This window comes from Malaya genurostris, chromosome 1 (assembly GCF_030247185.1).
Source record: "Malaya genurostris strain Urasoe2022 chromosome 1, Malgen_1.1, whole genome shotgun sequence".
Lineage (NCBI taxonomy): Eukaryota > Metazoa > Arthropoda > Insecta > Diptera > Culicidae > Malaya > Malaya genurostris.
This window is the reverse complement of record NC_080570.1, coordinates 13,483,061-13,498,779: the sequence shown is the minus strand read 5'-3', so window position 1 is coordinate 13,498,779 and position 15,719 is coordinate 13,483,061. Positions and strand designations below refer to the sequence as shown.

At 39.7% G+C, this 15,719-nt stretch overlaps 1 protein-coding gene across 2 annotated transcripts in view; it reads right to left on the bottom strand.

Annotated features, from left to right (window-relative positions):
* LOC131432954 (uncharacterized) overlaps positions 1-12,294 on the bottom strand; it is a 385,697-nt gene extending 373,403 nt beyond the window's left edge. The window contains exons 1-2 of one of the 2 annotated variants that reach the window (XM_058599613.1): positions 11,808-12,294; positions 10,987-11,425 (exon numbers count right to left, since the gene is read on the bottom strand). The gene's annotated coding sequence lies outside the window, so the exon portion shown is untranslated. Of the gene's footprint in view, positions 1-10,986; positions 11,426-11,807 lie in introns of those variants that run through there. The other variant, XM_058599620.1, reaches the window with a different exon arrangement.
* Between the last annotated feature and the right edge of the window lie 3,425 nt (positions 12,295-15,719).

The following is a 15,719-nucleotide window of genomic DNA, read 5'->3' as shown; positions in this document are numbered from 1 at the left end:
CACAAATAACTGAAAATTAAATGATTAGATAGAACACGGATAAAAAGTGTTGTTGAAAATATTACAAACTACGAAAGGTTCCAGGTGGCTGCGTGGTGTAGGTCATCCTTAATTATATATTTTTGTAATATCTCAGATGTTTCTTAATACAATCAAATGAATTTAAACGAAGAATCAATTACGAATTAAATTTATAAACCCGAAGGCTGTTGAGAAAAGTTCGAATTGTTTTTCCTTGTCGTTTTCGCTTGATGCCAAACCTAAACCCAGTTTTCACCCTAACTGCTGTCAAACCGTTTGTTTGAAGCCGTTTGTTTCGAACCTGGTTTTTATATTGGGTTTGCTCAAACCTTTGCTGCTAGGTGCGAACCCAACACAGTTTCGTGAAAAGTGTTTGTTTGATGAAAATACTCTGGGTCAGTTTCAGTTTGCTCAAGTGAAAACAATATTGTTTTAATCTCTAGTTAGTTTAATATCGTTGAAAGCGTAAAAAAGGATGAATGCATCATAAGTTCAGGATTTGAACACTTACTGCTCAGGCACCTACTCGTTATAAATATTTCAATGTATCGATTTGAACGAAGAAAACCATGTATTTTCAATATTTTCTCAAGTTTCCTGCATGGGTTTTAGGTATTTTATGCGAGTTTTGCCACATTTGGATTTTTTGTTCTGTTTTAAAAATGCATGAAACATCGAGATCTGGTGTTAACTAAAAAAAACTGGCACCAGATCTCGACGTTTCGTGCGTTTCCTAAAAAAATGGCATCAAACAAAGTTTCCCAAGTCGATATTTAAAAAAAATCAAAATACGGTGTCGTCTGGGTACTATTTGCCTTCTGCGTTAGTAACAGAATGAGAGGGTGAGAATTGGTTTGTATGTAGGAGAGACCGGGGCTAGTTGGCCTTGTTTCGCTTTCGGAATTTATGTACTATTTCTGGTTCTGGTCCCCTTCTTGGTTTTGGAGTCTTTTTAACTATTCTGGAATTAGTTCCGGCAGCATTAGTGAACTTTTTCAGCTTTCTTTCTACCTTTTCCTCCACCAGCGTTCGCGCTTATGCTTGGTTTCATTTTTTACCCCTCCAATGCTGCTTTTATTGAAGAAATGTTTAAAAAAATTTGGATTAATTCGCGATTCACGCTCCTCCGAATCAGCCTTTGGGGAGAGGTTTGTTATTTTCAGGATGGCTTACATCTGCAGCAGATTCTATACTGATGGACGAGTTTTGTTCGGGGTTGGGCAAATCTGCGAGAAATCCTGGCAGGAACTTTAAATGCTAAAAGTTTTCATGACATTTGATTTATAAATCATATTTTCTATCGACAATTTCAAACTTTGAATGATTCTAATCTCTTGTTTCTTTTTGACAATGATTTAAATTTATTTCCTTTATTTTCATCAATATAAACATACAATCCAATTCCGGCCAAAAAAATGGTAACATTTCACGAATATCCAAGTGCACTTTACTCTAAGCTAAAATTACAACTCGGCCAACCTGCCCCAATGAATGTCTTCGAGAACATTCACGATTAACATAAATAAAAGTAAGGTTATACTGAAAACCGATATGCCTTTTTGTAAAGTTTTGAATACCCATTTCCAATGGTACCACGCTTTTGGAAATCAATTATAAATTGATCCACGTATTACTTTACAAAAACATAAATTAATTCACCAGTGCCGGAAAAAGAAAAAAAAACGTGCTCTTGCACAAACGACAACACAGAAACATCAAAAATTACGTCGGTACGTGGGTGACCTAATGCTCCACCAAAATCATTATAGATGTCACCACTGCGCATAATAGCCTTTTCAGAAGAGGTACTCTGCCAACCGGCTGTTCGGTCAACTAGCCCCGGTCTCCCGTAATAATTCATTTGAAACGCTAAAATTATTGGAAATCTTCCAAATAGGGCAAGTATATCGCATTGACGTCCTATTGCTGAAGTGTATTTAAATCCCTTAATGTGACTTTAAATTGTCAACTTGTTTCAATCAAAACCGTCTGCAGCCTTTTTTGCAATTCATAAATAAGCATTTTGCATATCGAATTTATATAATTTGACGCATAAAGCAAAACACGTCTTAAGAGTAAGAATGACTTTTCTGAAGACTGAAGGTTTGGAAGGTTTCGATGCGGTAAAAAATCGAACATTGAATGCAAGCTCGAGTATTGGTAAAATTAGAAAATGTTAAAGATTCATACAAAACTAAAGTACGATTGCAAGGAATCGAAAGTCTTTCCGTAATGTTTGAATCCATTTGAGACAAACATTTCAGTTAGGCGGGGCAAGTCGATGGAACGATGACCTCGGAACATGATTTGCTCTGTATACGAAATGGGTTCCTGAGTCCAACACTAAAGTTTTTTGCATTTATAAACAAACACATGGAAACACCTTTTGTCTGTAAACTGCCAGATAGTGGGGCTCAGGATAGATTAAACACACACCACAGATAACTGATAATTAAACAATTCTAAGAAATGTTCCGTGTCGAGGAACATCAAAGACATCATAATGCGCATTTGCCTTTGGTTAAAAACTCCTCGGTCTGAAAAAATCGAATATATTCATCAATGTTTTTTTCTTTGAAGTGCAACACAATTATTCCAAACGGCGTTGTGACATTTCTATACCACTTTTATACTAAGATTTCTTCGACACAAAAAAAATCCCTCAAACCACACCTTATCAATCGATGCCGATCTCTTTCTAATAGCCTTCATTTTGAAATCTGAGAACATAATGGAGTTACTGGTGGCTGAATCTTGCGAATATGGAGGATGCGGTGGAAATTAGAATTTCAATACATGGAATCTAGTCATCAGTAACGATGAGCTGATTTTGACCAGCTGTGGGAAAACGCAACACCCACTTTAGAGCCTTTTCAAGGTGTAAAACCTCATCCGGATTGGATTCTGGAACTGAATTCTAGAACTAAATGTCGGAACTGAGTACAGAGCTTAGATTCTAGACCACCTGAGTTCTTAACTTAATTTCTGGATTGGAATTCTGAACTTTCAGGCAAAGAATTTAGTTCCAGGATACAGGCTCAGAATTTAAAAATTGAATCCTAACTCTGGAACCTGGAACCAGATTTTTTGCACTGCTTCCTGGACTATAACTGGAACTGAATTTAATGCCTTAAATTGTGTTCGGAATTCGACTCCAGAATTCTGATACAAGATATGGATTAAGGATCTAGATTCTGATTAAGGATCTGAATTCTTGAGATCTGAACTCCGAACCTAAATTTTGAGACTAACTTTTGAACCAGAATTTAATTCCTGAATTCAGTTTCAGAATTTATTCCCAGGGGACGGGAATAGTGTGATGGATTAGTCGATGCCTTTCACGCAACCTGCAACACTGAGACAAGTTATGATGAAATTAAAATAATCATTAGCAAGTTAAAGACAAGCTCTAATACATTTTATTGATTCAAAACGGCTTAATTATTTCAATTCCCAACTCTAAATTTAAGTCCTTAATTGGTAATTTGCAATAACAAAAATTATTCCATATTTACAAAAATTTGCCATAAAAAATTATATTTCTTCGTTGATATTCATGAAAGTAAATCTATTAACCATGAAAATATGAAATTCCATCGTCTTGTTTTTGCGTTGCACCGTCGCCGTTTAATTGCAGTCAATGCCTTTTCAACGATTCTAGCAAAGCTCATTCGCATCAACCGCTAAAACACGGAATTATCCTTTTGCGAACCGAGATTCAGTTGTGCTTAACAGCGACAGAAACCCAATTGGAATGAAATGCTATTCATGCGATTTTATTTCCTTGTTTACTAAGCACACGATTCACCGACCGCGGCGCGTCTATCTTCTTGTGCTAGTTCTTGCAAAAGTTTAGTTTCGCAAGTGAATGACACGGAACAGAACTTTGAAAAGGTGGAGCGCAGTCTACTAAGGTTTAATTGCATTCAGTCTAGTCTGACAGCCCCCGCACCGTCCGCCATTTCTCACCACAGGCAGACAGAAAGACACCGTCGAGTCGAATTGCATTATCGCGTCGAAGAAAACAAAACTCAAACAAAAGAGGAAATCGCATTCTTGCTGGGCAAAAACAACCGGACGTTGGTGTGTGCGCATGTATGGGGTTCAATTTGTCATCGATGTAAGGCACTTCAGGATCGGTAGACAACCGGCGTCAGACCTTTTCCCGTTTCCAAATCCGAGCTCCCGATGATTTGTGGGTCTGACGCGATTGCCATTGGTCTGTCATTTCTGGCAAACAGCACCCTTTATGGTTTACTTTTGAGGGTGTTCCAGAAAGGAAAGGATATTGGTTGGGACAGTACTTCTGGTTTCATGATCGAGTCGTTATTGTTTTATTGAATGTCAGAACAGGTTACTTATTCTTCCACCAGCTGTCTGTCTGTCTGAAGAAGTGCAAGAATGTGTACCCACAGTATAACCTCTGTCGAAGTAAAGTTTCCGGTACTCAAATACTCTTAGCGGAAAGCTTACAAATGCCGTCACATAATTACCACAATCATATTCCTACTACTCATCCGGATGGTGAAAATGGCTTCATTCATGTCGGAGAAAATTTATCTCATTTGCATAAAGAGTTAGTGACACCGTAGCAAGAAAATTGCATCCAACCGGGTGTCGGATCCTGAAGATTTCTCAGCTCCTGCAGCAGGCAGAAGAAAGTTTGCTCCACTTCCCCATGCCCTCTCTCTCTTTCTCTGACGGTTTCTTTCGCTCTTCAATGGCCACCGAGCCAGAAATCATCGCCGCCGGAATCAGCATCGAGCAATGAAATGGAAAAGCATTTGTTTTGTGTGTAATTAACAGCGCTTTTAATGCTTCATTTATGGTAATGACTCTCGTAAGAATCTTCCCGGCTCGAGTCGACTGAAGTGCGAGAGACTATAATAAACTGGAAACGTCGGAGGGTATTTAATTTTGATATCTTCGGCGAGCTGCTCGGTGGTGCGGTTCCCGGGTTGGCGGCGGTGGTGCGTACGGGGGGCAAGGTGTAACAGTTCTATGTTTTGAATTTTAAAAAGCAACAGGAGTGCAATTGAGAATAGCTGGCTCACGATACTTAAGTTTAATGGCCAGCCACGGGAGTATGGTTCTTACCGTGCGGTGTTGTGATGAACGACTCTCGACGGGGTGTTTAAGAGCGTAGGGCCCGGCTGATTAAGTGCGACGGTGAGTCTTATTATGATTGTCGGATAGGTTTTGGAAATTCTTTTTTTTTTTAACGTTTGAAGCTTCAAACTGAACTTACGAGAATTTCCTTTGAAATGCAGTAAAACGGGCACGCATTCCGCTAAAGGCCAGGATGGATGGGATTGTTCTTCTGTACAACCTGGCTAGCGTTCAGCGCATCCATGCGATGCAGTGTTCTGAGAAATTACTGCCGATTCATGTATGTTATTCCAACTCGATTGATAGCCTTCTGTCGATTTAGTGAACACCACACATCCCTTGGAAGGATCGAATCGACTGCCCAGTTCTAGCTCTGGCTGTGAAAGATGAATAGAGAAACATGAATATGCGGAAGGAAACAACACATTAAGACTAATGCTTTGCATAGGGATAGGGGTTGATGCGAGGTGCAGCACTATCTGGAATGGATAATGAAATGGAGTTTCTTGTTGCTAATAAATTTGTGTTTTATATACTATCAAAGAGCATTAGGACTGTTTTTTTCCTGTTCGAAATTTGACTAATTTTGGGAACACACTTTTGTAGGATCCATTAAAAGCATAATTTAGGTAAATATTAAAAGCATAATTTAGGTAAATAAAAGTTTGTCCTTTGCCAAAGTATACTGCATATACACTTGGAAAAACAAATTACGCAATGTGGCTTTTCAGTGATAATGTAGAGGGTGCCACAAACATTTGTTCGAGTTACTTTTCTATTGCCATTTAAATGGTCTCATTAAACCATTTATAAGATTCTATCCTCGGCCATTAATATTGTGAGCTTATCAAACAATTAAATAGTTTCTAAGTCTTTCTAAAACAGATTATTTCATCTCCGAGAAAATGTTTGTCTCATTAACAAACGCTTAGATTCATCGGTTACGTCACATATAAGTTTACATCTCTCGAATCGGCTATGTTCGTCATAACCTTTTCAAATTTGATTGACATTGACATTGATTGACATTAAGGTAGCGCTTCGCCGTGGTCAGGTGAGGTTCTCTGCCTACCCCGGGGTTTCACGCACTTTACCCATAATTGCGAGAGAACGGGGAAATTCCAAGAACATAAGTTTCTAGATAATGAATTTTTCTATCGATTCGTATAAAAATTGTGCCTGATAAACGTTTTTATCGAAAGATTACGTGCGAGTTGTAAAAATAAATCAGTTTATCTACAATCGTATGTTTTTGATTTTTCGTAAATCGGGTTAGTTTTGGAGAAATTTGCAATTTAGGGTGAAATTTCGGCGACAAAGCAAAAGGAAGCATTGAGTTGTCTCGTTTCGACCTGACCAGGGCGAAGCGCTACCTTAAATAAGAATGAAGAAAATTCTTTCGATGATGCGGAACCGGAAGTCATAACCATTCGATTGTCAAACTTGATCCACAATTCAATAGTACCTTTCAAACGACCCTAAAATTGTTGAAATCGGCTCAGCCATCTCTGAGAAAATTAAGCTGTAAAAAATAACAACGCGCTTTGTCAGTTACGTCTTTTATACCATCACATCTCCTAAACCAGAAGAGACAGCCATTTGATCTTCGAACTTGATCCATAGTTCAATGGTAGCTTTTAAACTAACCTAGGTGTGTGTGTTAAAATCGACTGAGCCATCTCTGAGAAAATGGAGTGGCAGGAAAACGCGTTTTGTCGGTTACGTCACTTACGCCATTATATATCCGAAGACGAAAGTAACAGCCATTTAATCTTCGGACTTGATCCATAATTCAATAGTAGCTTTTTAACGAGCCTAGGTGTGTGTTCAAATCGACTAAGCAATCTCTGAGAAAATTGAGTGGTAAGAAAACGCGTTTTTGTCGTTTACGTCACTTACGACATTATATATCCGAGGACGGAAGTAACAGCCATTTGATCTTCGGACTTGATTAATAGTGCACTGGTTGCTTTCAAATGAGCCTTGTTGAAATCGGTTGAACCATCTCTGAGAATATGGTGCGGTAAAAAAATAACGCGTTTGGTCGGTTACGTCACTTATGCCATTATATATCCGGAGACTTGATAAATGGTTCAATGCTAGCTCTCAAACGAACCTAAGCTTGTTGAAAATTGAGCAGTCAAGAAATCTCGGAAATCTGCGGAATCTGTACAATCTCGTCGAGCTGAGACGAGTAGTATACGATATGGGTCACCGAGCTTCCGTTCGAAGGTCGTTTTTTCTGCAATTATATTACATTTCTCTAGACAAAGACAAAGATGTTATGAGACTGTTTTAATGAGAAGAGTAAGGCGTGATCACACAAGTTTTTGAACGGATTCGAATAAAGAAAGATGGTTCAAAATGCTGCCATCATAATATTTGCACAATAATTCCACAAATTGATTTCTCGTATAGATGTTCAGACTTTTTTCATTTTTAGGAGACTTCCAATATCGAAATTAAATATTTTTTCTCACAATACTAAACAGAGAAAGTTTGAAGGCTTTTCAACGATTTTAAATTAAACAAAAATGTTCAAGCACTTCCTTAACGATTGTCCATGGACCCTTTTTTATTTTATGACTTTTATTTCTTATTATTATTACGTTTCGTCTTTGAATCATCAGTGCAGAGCACTTTGAATTGAACTGCTTAGTGCTAAACTCGGCAGTTCAATTTGAACCGCTAAGCAGACGTAAAGTTTCGGCTATTTACAAAACACTTTTTGTTTTGCAACGGAGTGCAATGTCTTTTCTGACGTGCCGAACGAAAACGTGTTTTCGACTATTTCTGGCCGATTCAGGTTCGGTCATTTAGGGGTTAGCCAAATTAACCGTTTTAATTATTTTTTTATTTCTTGTTATTGTTCTTGTAGTTCTTTTCGAGCATCGGATAAGTTCTTTGTTCAACCTGATGTTATCTACCACCATCGTAAAGATTACTTTCGGCAACACCTTAAATTAGTCTAGTTTCGCAGCAAAATCTGGACACCCCTAAATAGGTATTATTCAACATAATTGCCATCAGAGGCGATACAGCGATTATAGCGATCTTCCAACTTTTCGATACCATTTTTGAAGTACGATTTGTCCTTTGCCTCAAAATAGGCCTCAGTTTCAGCGATTACCTCTTCATTGCTTCTAAATTTTTTACCAGCGAGCATTCTCTTGAGGTCTGAGAACAGCAAAAAGTCACTGGGGGCCAAATCTGGAGAATACGGTGGATGAGGAAGCAATTCGAAGCCCAATTCGTTCAATTTCAGCATGGTTTTCATTGACTTTTGACACGGTGCATTGTCTTGATGAAACAAAACTTTTTTCTTCTTCAAATGAGGCCGTTTTTTTTAAATTTCGTCCTTCAAACGCTCTAATAACGCTATATAATAGTCACTGTTGATGGTTTTCCCCTTTTCAAGGTAGTCGATGAAAATTATACCATGCGAATTCCAAAATACAGACGCCATAACCTTACCGGCCGATTGTTGAGTCTTTTCAAGCTTTGGGTTCGGTTCATCGCGTGCAGTCCACTCAGCTGACTGTCGATTGGACTCCGGAGTGAAGTGATGGAGCCATGTTTCGTCCATTGTTATATATCGACGAAAAAAAAACGGTTTTATTTCGATATAACAGCTCCAAACACTGCCCAGAATAATTAATTCGTTGTTGTTTTTGATCGATTGTGAGCTCACGAGGCACCCATTTTGCACAAAGCTTTCTCATATCCAAATATTCGTGAATAATATGTCCAACACGTTCCTTTGATATCTTTAGGGTGTCAGCTATCTCGATCAACTTCACTTTACGGTCATTGAAAATCATTTTGTGGATTTTTTTCACGTTTTCATCGGTAACAGCCTCTTTTGGACGTTCACTGCGTTCATCGTCTTCGGTGCTCATATGACCAGTACGAAATTTTGCAAACCACTCACGAATTGTTGCTTCGCCCGGTGCAGAGTCTGGATAACACTCATCAAGCCATTTTTTGGTATCGGCGGCACTTTTTTTCATCAAAAAGTAGTGTTTCATCAACACACGAAATTCCTTTTTTTTTTCATTTTTTTTACAATAACAAAAGTAGCTTCACTCAAAATGCAATATCTCACAAACTAATAATCAGACAGCTGTCAAATTTATACACGTATCTTTTGAAGGTTGGTACTAACTGAAAATGGTATGGATTTAATTCTAGTGGCGCCCTCTCATAGAAACGACACGAACTTTTCAGCCGATCTGTTATGTGCGGGGTTGGGAATCGAACCCAGGTGGGCTGCGTGAAAGGGCATCGACTTACCCATCACGCTACTATACCCGTCCCCTCTGAAAATATTTCATCAACCCTTGAAATATTTCGTAGAAGCAGATGAACGTCTGTTCAATGTTAAAAAAGGAATTTTTGGTGATACAACAGGCCTTTAGATCGAAAATGGCGTCCAAAAAAGAGCAAATGCGAAAAGCTAATGTCGCAATGAAAATCCGGATCTGTCACGAAGAAAACTTGAAAAATAGACTAGGTTTTTCTGCAAGCACTGTCCATAACGTTTTCAAACCTCTCGATACACGCTTGACAACAGCCAGAAAGTCTGGGAGCAGAACAAAAACGGATCTCTGGAACCACCAGAAGAACGGCGAAGCTGAAACGAATATTGCTGAAGAGACAAGATCTTTCGGTATGTACTCTGGTTATAAAAAAAGAATGTCTTCAACATTCGTGCATACTTCCAAGCACCGCCAGGGTATGATGTCGTTTAATGTGAAAACGACACCGAAACGTAATGATAAACAGAATTTGACGGCTAAAACCGGGGCTCGTAAGTTGTATCGCGAATATTAGATGAAGTTTTCCTGCGTCGTAATGGACGATGAAACTTATGGTGCTGGAAGACTTTCAGCAGCTTTCCGGAATGTCTTTTTATACTGCCATGCAACGGAACGGCGTCGAAAAACATTTCAGGACTGAGAATATGCACATGTTTCTTAAAAAAATATTTGATTTGCCAGGCAATATGCAGCTGTGGTCGCTTCATCATTATCGGAACTACCGGTAATCAAGGAAATATACCGTAAAGAATGCCTAAAGAAGTGATTGTTAACATTTCTACGCAACCATGACGCTCCCTAGCTACTCTGGCGTGTTTTGGCTTCTTGTCACTAGATCAAAGATGTTTTGGAATGGTATATAACGACCTATTGAGCGGTATTTGGGCTCTTGTGAAGAAAGAACTCTCTCGATATAAACAACAATCTATAACTATAGAAAAATATCGAAAATCTTGAACAAAAGGAGCTTACTTAATTGGTTGCAATCAGAAATTCGTAGTTTTTTCATGCAGCCCAATTAAGTAACTGTAGTTAGTTTAGATCTTGTCTACATTTTATTGCGAACAAACCTTACCTATCGAACCTCGAAGATGGGTAGAATAAAAGTTGTCAGTTAATTAAACGATCAACAAACCATAAATTCAAAATGCTTAGTCACAAATTCAACACCTGACTGCTTGAAAATTTGAAACTACCTTTCAAATCCGCAAATTCGTTTAGCTCGATTAGCACCACCATCATCGGAAAGCGCGAGTCCTGTTTCCACGAAGCAAAACAAAAAAAAATCGTGGCGAATCGTCATTATTGTTTACCTCAACACCGTCGTTTCTGATTTCCGTCGGTAAATTTTTAAACTCAATACAATGTCCCATTGTTGTTGTTCTTTTTTTTTTGCTTCTTTTCCTTGTCTCCCCCCTACCCTCCTCTTCTGTTTTCGCTCTCACAGCGGTACAATTTACACCACAAAACATTCCCCCCAAAACGGTCGTAAGGATGCTCTCAAATTAGTACTAATGGCCCTCAAGACAGAACTCACCTTAAATTTAATCAACAAGCGAAATGACTTTTCCTTTTGTTTTTCCTTGGTTGCTGCTGGATTCGCTTCTGCTGTTACTTGCTGCTGTTGCCAATCTGTGCCGGGAGTTGAGTTGAGTATTTTTTTCTTTCTTCTCACGATTCGTTTCAACCTTTCACGGACTGACTTTTCACCACCTGAAGGAAAAGCTGCACTGTTGCTGTAGTTGTTGTTGTTGTTGTTGGAGTAGTAGAACTATTCTTCTTTGCACTTTTCTTTGTTAACCTGCACGTTCACAACGCTCACTTTGATTCACTTTTAAACTTCAACCCGCGGTTGGTCGATCGGTCGCTTGTATTGCGCACCGTTTTTTTTTCTCTTTTTTTCTTTTACCGTCGAAGAAACAGATTTATTCCACGCGAGTTGGTGACACCTGTCCGCAGTCGTCGAGTGTGGAAACCTGAAACGAGATTATTACTTATTCAGTGTCCTCGCCACTCAGTGCCAAGTGCCGTCAGGCAGCAGCATCAGCAGCAGGAGCACTAAGCTAACCGGAGAACAGTTCAGTGATTTTGGGCGACAACTAGAATAACTGCGGGGGATCTTTGCATCGGATTGTAATTTTTTTTCCTCCTCCTCCACGGCAAAAGTGTTTCGTTGCAAATGTAATTCATTCAGTACCGACAGCAGCCGGTGCACCAAAGAGGACAATCTTCTTGACAACTGCGAAGCAGTCGCATTCCTAGAGCAAATTTGTCACCCCCGCCGCAATGATCCTGGCCCGGCCCCGGCAGTAGCAGAACTGTCTCGGTCACGACCAAATCGAATAAATTTTCTTTTACCTTCCAACGCTCCGGTAATATTTAATCCCATCGACAGCAGCACGAAAAATTTCACCGTTCGTTTTTTTTTTTGGCTTCTTTCTTCTGATCACATCTCCGGAACACGTTGGCACCGGGCGAGAACCACGTGAGGCGAAGCAGAAGAAATCCAAATAGGAATCGATTGGAATTTGATTCCCCGGGTTCGGTACCGTATTTCGTACTTTCAGTTGCACCGACGGGAAGAAGAACTCAGCGGGATTGGACGGCCGCCGCCGACGCCTCCACCGCCGCCTTTAGGATCTAGTTTTTCTTGGGATTCTTTGCTGCAGCACAACGCACACCACACGCCACAAAACCAGCCGCCACACACCCCTCACCAGTTCCGAGAGTTCCTCTGCAGGCCAGATAGTTTTTCTTCCCCCGCACCGAGCCAAACGAGGACGAGACGAGGGTTGGCCTGTAATTATATTACACCGTTTGGCAGCAGCACCGGGTAGGACGACAAACTGTGAAAGAAGAAAAATGGCAGAAAAATGGATTGTGAAATTTCTGTAGAATTTATGTCGATTGAATTATCCGGTACATTGTGAAATTTATTTCGATTCCGCGCGTGCACACACACAGAGAGACAGACAAACCGAACCGGCAAATTACTGAAGATGCTGCGTGAACTGGAATGTCGTTTGCGTTATTCCCCTAGCGAGGCTTAACGAGTTCACTGAAGCTGAAAAGCAAATTTAAAATGCTAAATTCTTGATATTGTGAAGTTACTACCAAAAATATATCATCAATTACAAAACTGTGACATAACTAGCAAGTTACTTCATGCCAGAAAATATCAAACAGTTCTTATTTTTACGATTCGTCTTCGACTCATCAGTGCACTAGCAGTTTTTGTTGAATTACTAACGCCACTCAACGGTTCAATATATACCACTAAGTAGACGTAAAGTTAATGCTATTCTGCAACATTATGATTTGCGCTACTCTGGCCAAGCATGCGGGTTTCCTGAATCCTCACATTCCATACCAGACGAACTAGGCTACGTAACCCATATGAACACCAGTATTGCTAATGGAAACCGAGGCTTTTGGTGAAATTATAAGTTCCCACCAGTTTACAACACAAGCAACAAATTCCATTGCGGTAATCAATTTGCTACTGTTGCAAAACTACCAGAGAATGGCAGTGGCGAACTTTGATTGATAAAAGAATAAAGCATTAATATGGAACTGAGTAAATGTAATGGATATCTGAAAATGTATCAAATATTGTTCAACGCAATCCAAGAGAAAACTATCAGGTGTACAACTTTGCTTCCGCCGTTTTTTTTTCTAAAATTAAAACCTTTATTGCGAAAAAGTGCTTACATATGTATTATTCGAAGTATTGTCCGTCGCTAGCGACAACTTTCTCCCAACTTTCCGGCAATTTTCGGATCCCGGCTCGAAAAAAAGGAGTGCTCTTTTGACGCTATCCATGAAGCAATCCATTTTCCCAACTCTTCGAAGAATTGAAATTGTTGATCTGCCAGGCCGTGTGCCATCGAACGAAATAGGTGGAAGTCAGAAAGGGCGACATCTGGGGAATACGGCGGGTAGGGCAAGATTTCTCATTTCAGCGTTTCCAGGTACTTTTTGACCACTTTTGCGATGTGAGGCCGAGCACTGTCGTGTTGTCAACTCGTACGGCACCCAGTTTCCTTCCTTCTGAATCACGCCCAGGGCCTTGAGATGTGTTGAAATGGCTTGCTGATTCACTCCCAACGATTCGGTAAGCTCTTCTTGGGTTTGGCACGAATCTTTATCAAGCAATGCTTCTAGTTGTTCATCTTGGAATGTTTTTTTCTCTTCCACCACCATGTTTGTTTTCGACATCGAAATCACCATTTTTAACACGTTGAAACCACTCCCGACACGTTTTTTTACTCAGAGCAGCATCATCGTAAGTTTCTCACACTCATTTTAAAGGCATTATCATCTATGTATTTTGAACAGCCTCAGCCGGTACAGCCACCTATCGGAAAACGGCGGAAACAAAGTTGTACGCCTGATACATTAATCATGCAAACCAAATACTAGGTGTGTGTGTGTATGTGTTTTACCTTTTTTATAAATATAAAAAAATTATTCCACCAGGTCGTCATCTGATTGATGTTTTTGACAACCTATCCCTTTGCCTTGAGTCTCCTCTTCATGATTGCCCAGTATTTCTCAATAGGGCGGAACTGGGGGCAGTTGGATGGGTTAAGGTTTTTCGGAAAAAACTGGATCCCTTTTTCTGCATACCATTCTTGAACGACTTTGCTGTAATGACAGCTTGCCAAATCTGGCCAATACATTACGGGATGGTCGTGGGATCGAATGAACGGAAAAATTCGTTTTTGGATACACTCTTTTTGGTATAGTTCCGATGTCTTATTTATAACGAAAACATTCGGTTTTTTACCACAGCTGCAAATGCCCTGCCAAATCATATATTTTCTTGCAAATTTGTCGGCAAAAAAAATTAAAATTTTGCTGGAACATCCCCTCGAGTCGTTGCCAAGTAAATTTTTTGACCTGGGATTTACCCGAAGTCAGCATTGACATTGGTTTCATCGTCCATCAGAAAACACCCGTCGAACTTGGTCAGCACCTGGTCATATAGTTTCCGAACACGAATTTTGACCACACTATCCTGTTTTATGGTACGATTTGGCTGTTTGCCAGCTCGATACGACTTGATTCCTTCACGGAATCGAGCTCTCCTCACGGTACTATGGGCAGAACCGATTTTTCTGGCCAAATCACGGTTCGACAGATTAGGATTCCACTTAATCGTCTTCAAAATCTTACCACGCAGTTTCCAGTCGACAGTTCTACTCCGACGATTGGCTTGAGGCTTCCGAATCGTCGTCAATGTTTCCTTATACCGTTTGATAACGCGCCATACGGCATTTCTGGGCAATTTCAGCTGATTAGCTAGGCTAGATGCAGACCACAATGGATTTTCCAAATAACTGTGCACATTTTTTTCCTTCTTTCGGCTTCCATGATGGTTGTTTACAAAGTACAGTCGATTTGCGGATTGTCAAAAATCATACGTGAAGCTGACAAAATTCCCGACACGTGGACGCCAAGAACTTCCAAATTCGTCCACCAGCAGCGCCACAATATGAGCAAAAGTTTGTTCCAATTCTAAATGAAGCAAGGTTTATCAATCGATTCAGCTCGTCGAACTGTGCAAATGTCCGTGTGTGTGTGTGTCTGAAGCGTTTTTTTGTCGCGAGCCATATTTACTTTTGTTTTTGTCGCGAGCCATACCTACTTTTGTGTCTGTGTACAGCACTGTAGCCGTCTTTCAATAAACTTTAAACCAAACGCACTGATGAAGAATGTAAAAAGTAAGTGAGTAGAATTCAATGGTGATGAAATATTATTCAAGTGAATGTATTCTACTAAACACTCGAGAGTGCCATTTATGCTGATCACTGAACTTGCCAAATGCCGTTTTAACCAAAGGATTCTTTTGTCGAATGCCGTTTTAACTGAAGGTCGTTTTTTACCGAAGTTTCCTTTTTTGGAGGTAATTTTTCTCGAAGGCTAACTTTGCAGAAGTCCAGTTTTGCCGAAATCTATTTTTACCGAAGGCTATTTTTGTCGAAGCCCAGTTTTTCAGAAGACTATTTTTTGCCGAAGGATATTTCCCTGTCATTTTTTATTTAGGATTTTTATTAACCAAATTTAGTTTTTTGTCGAATATCGTTTTTGCCGAAGGCCACTTTTGCCGAGGGACAATTTTTTTTGCAAACCATTTTTGCTCAAGACCATTTTTGCGGAAGGTCATTTTTTTCGGTTAGTCATTTTTCCGAAACCCATTTTTGCCGAAGGCCATTTCGTAGAATTTTTCTCAAGCCAATTTTTGCATAGGATCGTTTTTTCGAAGGA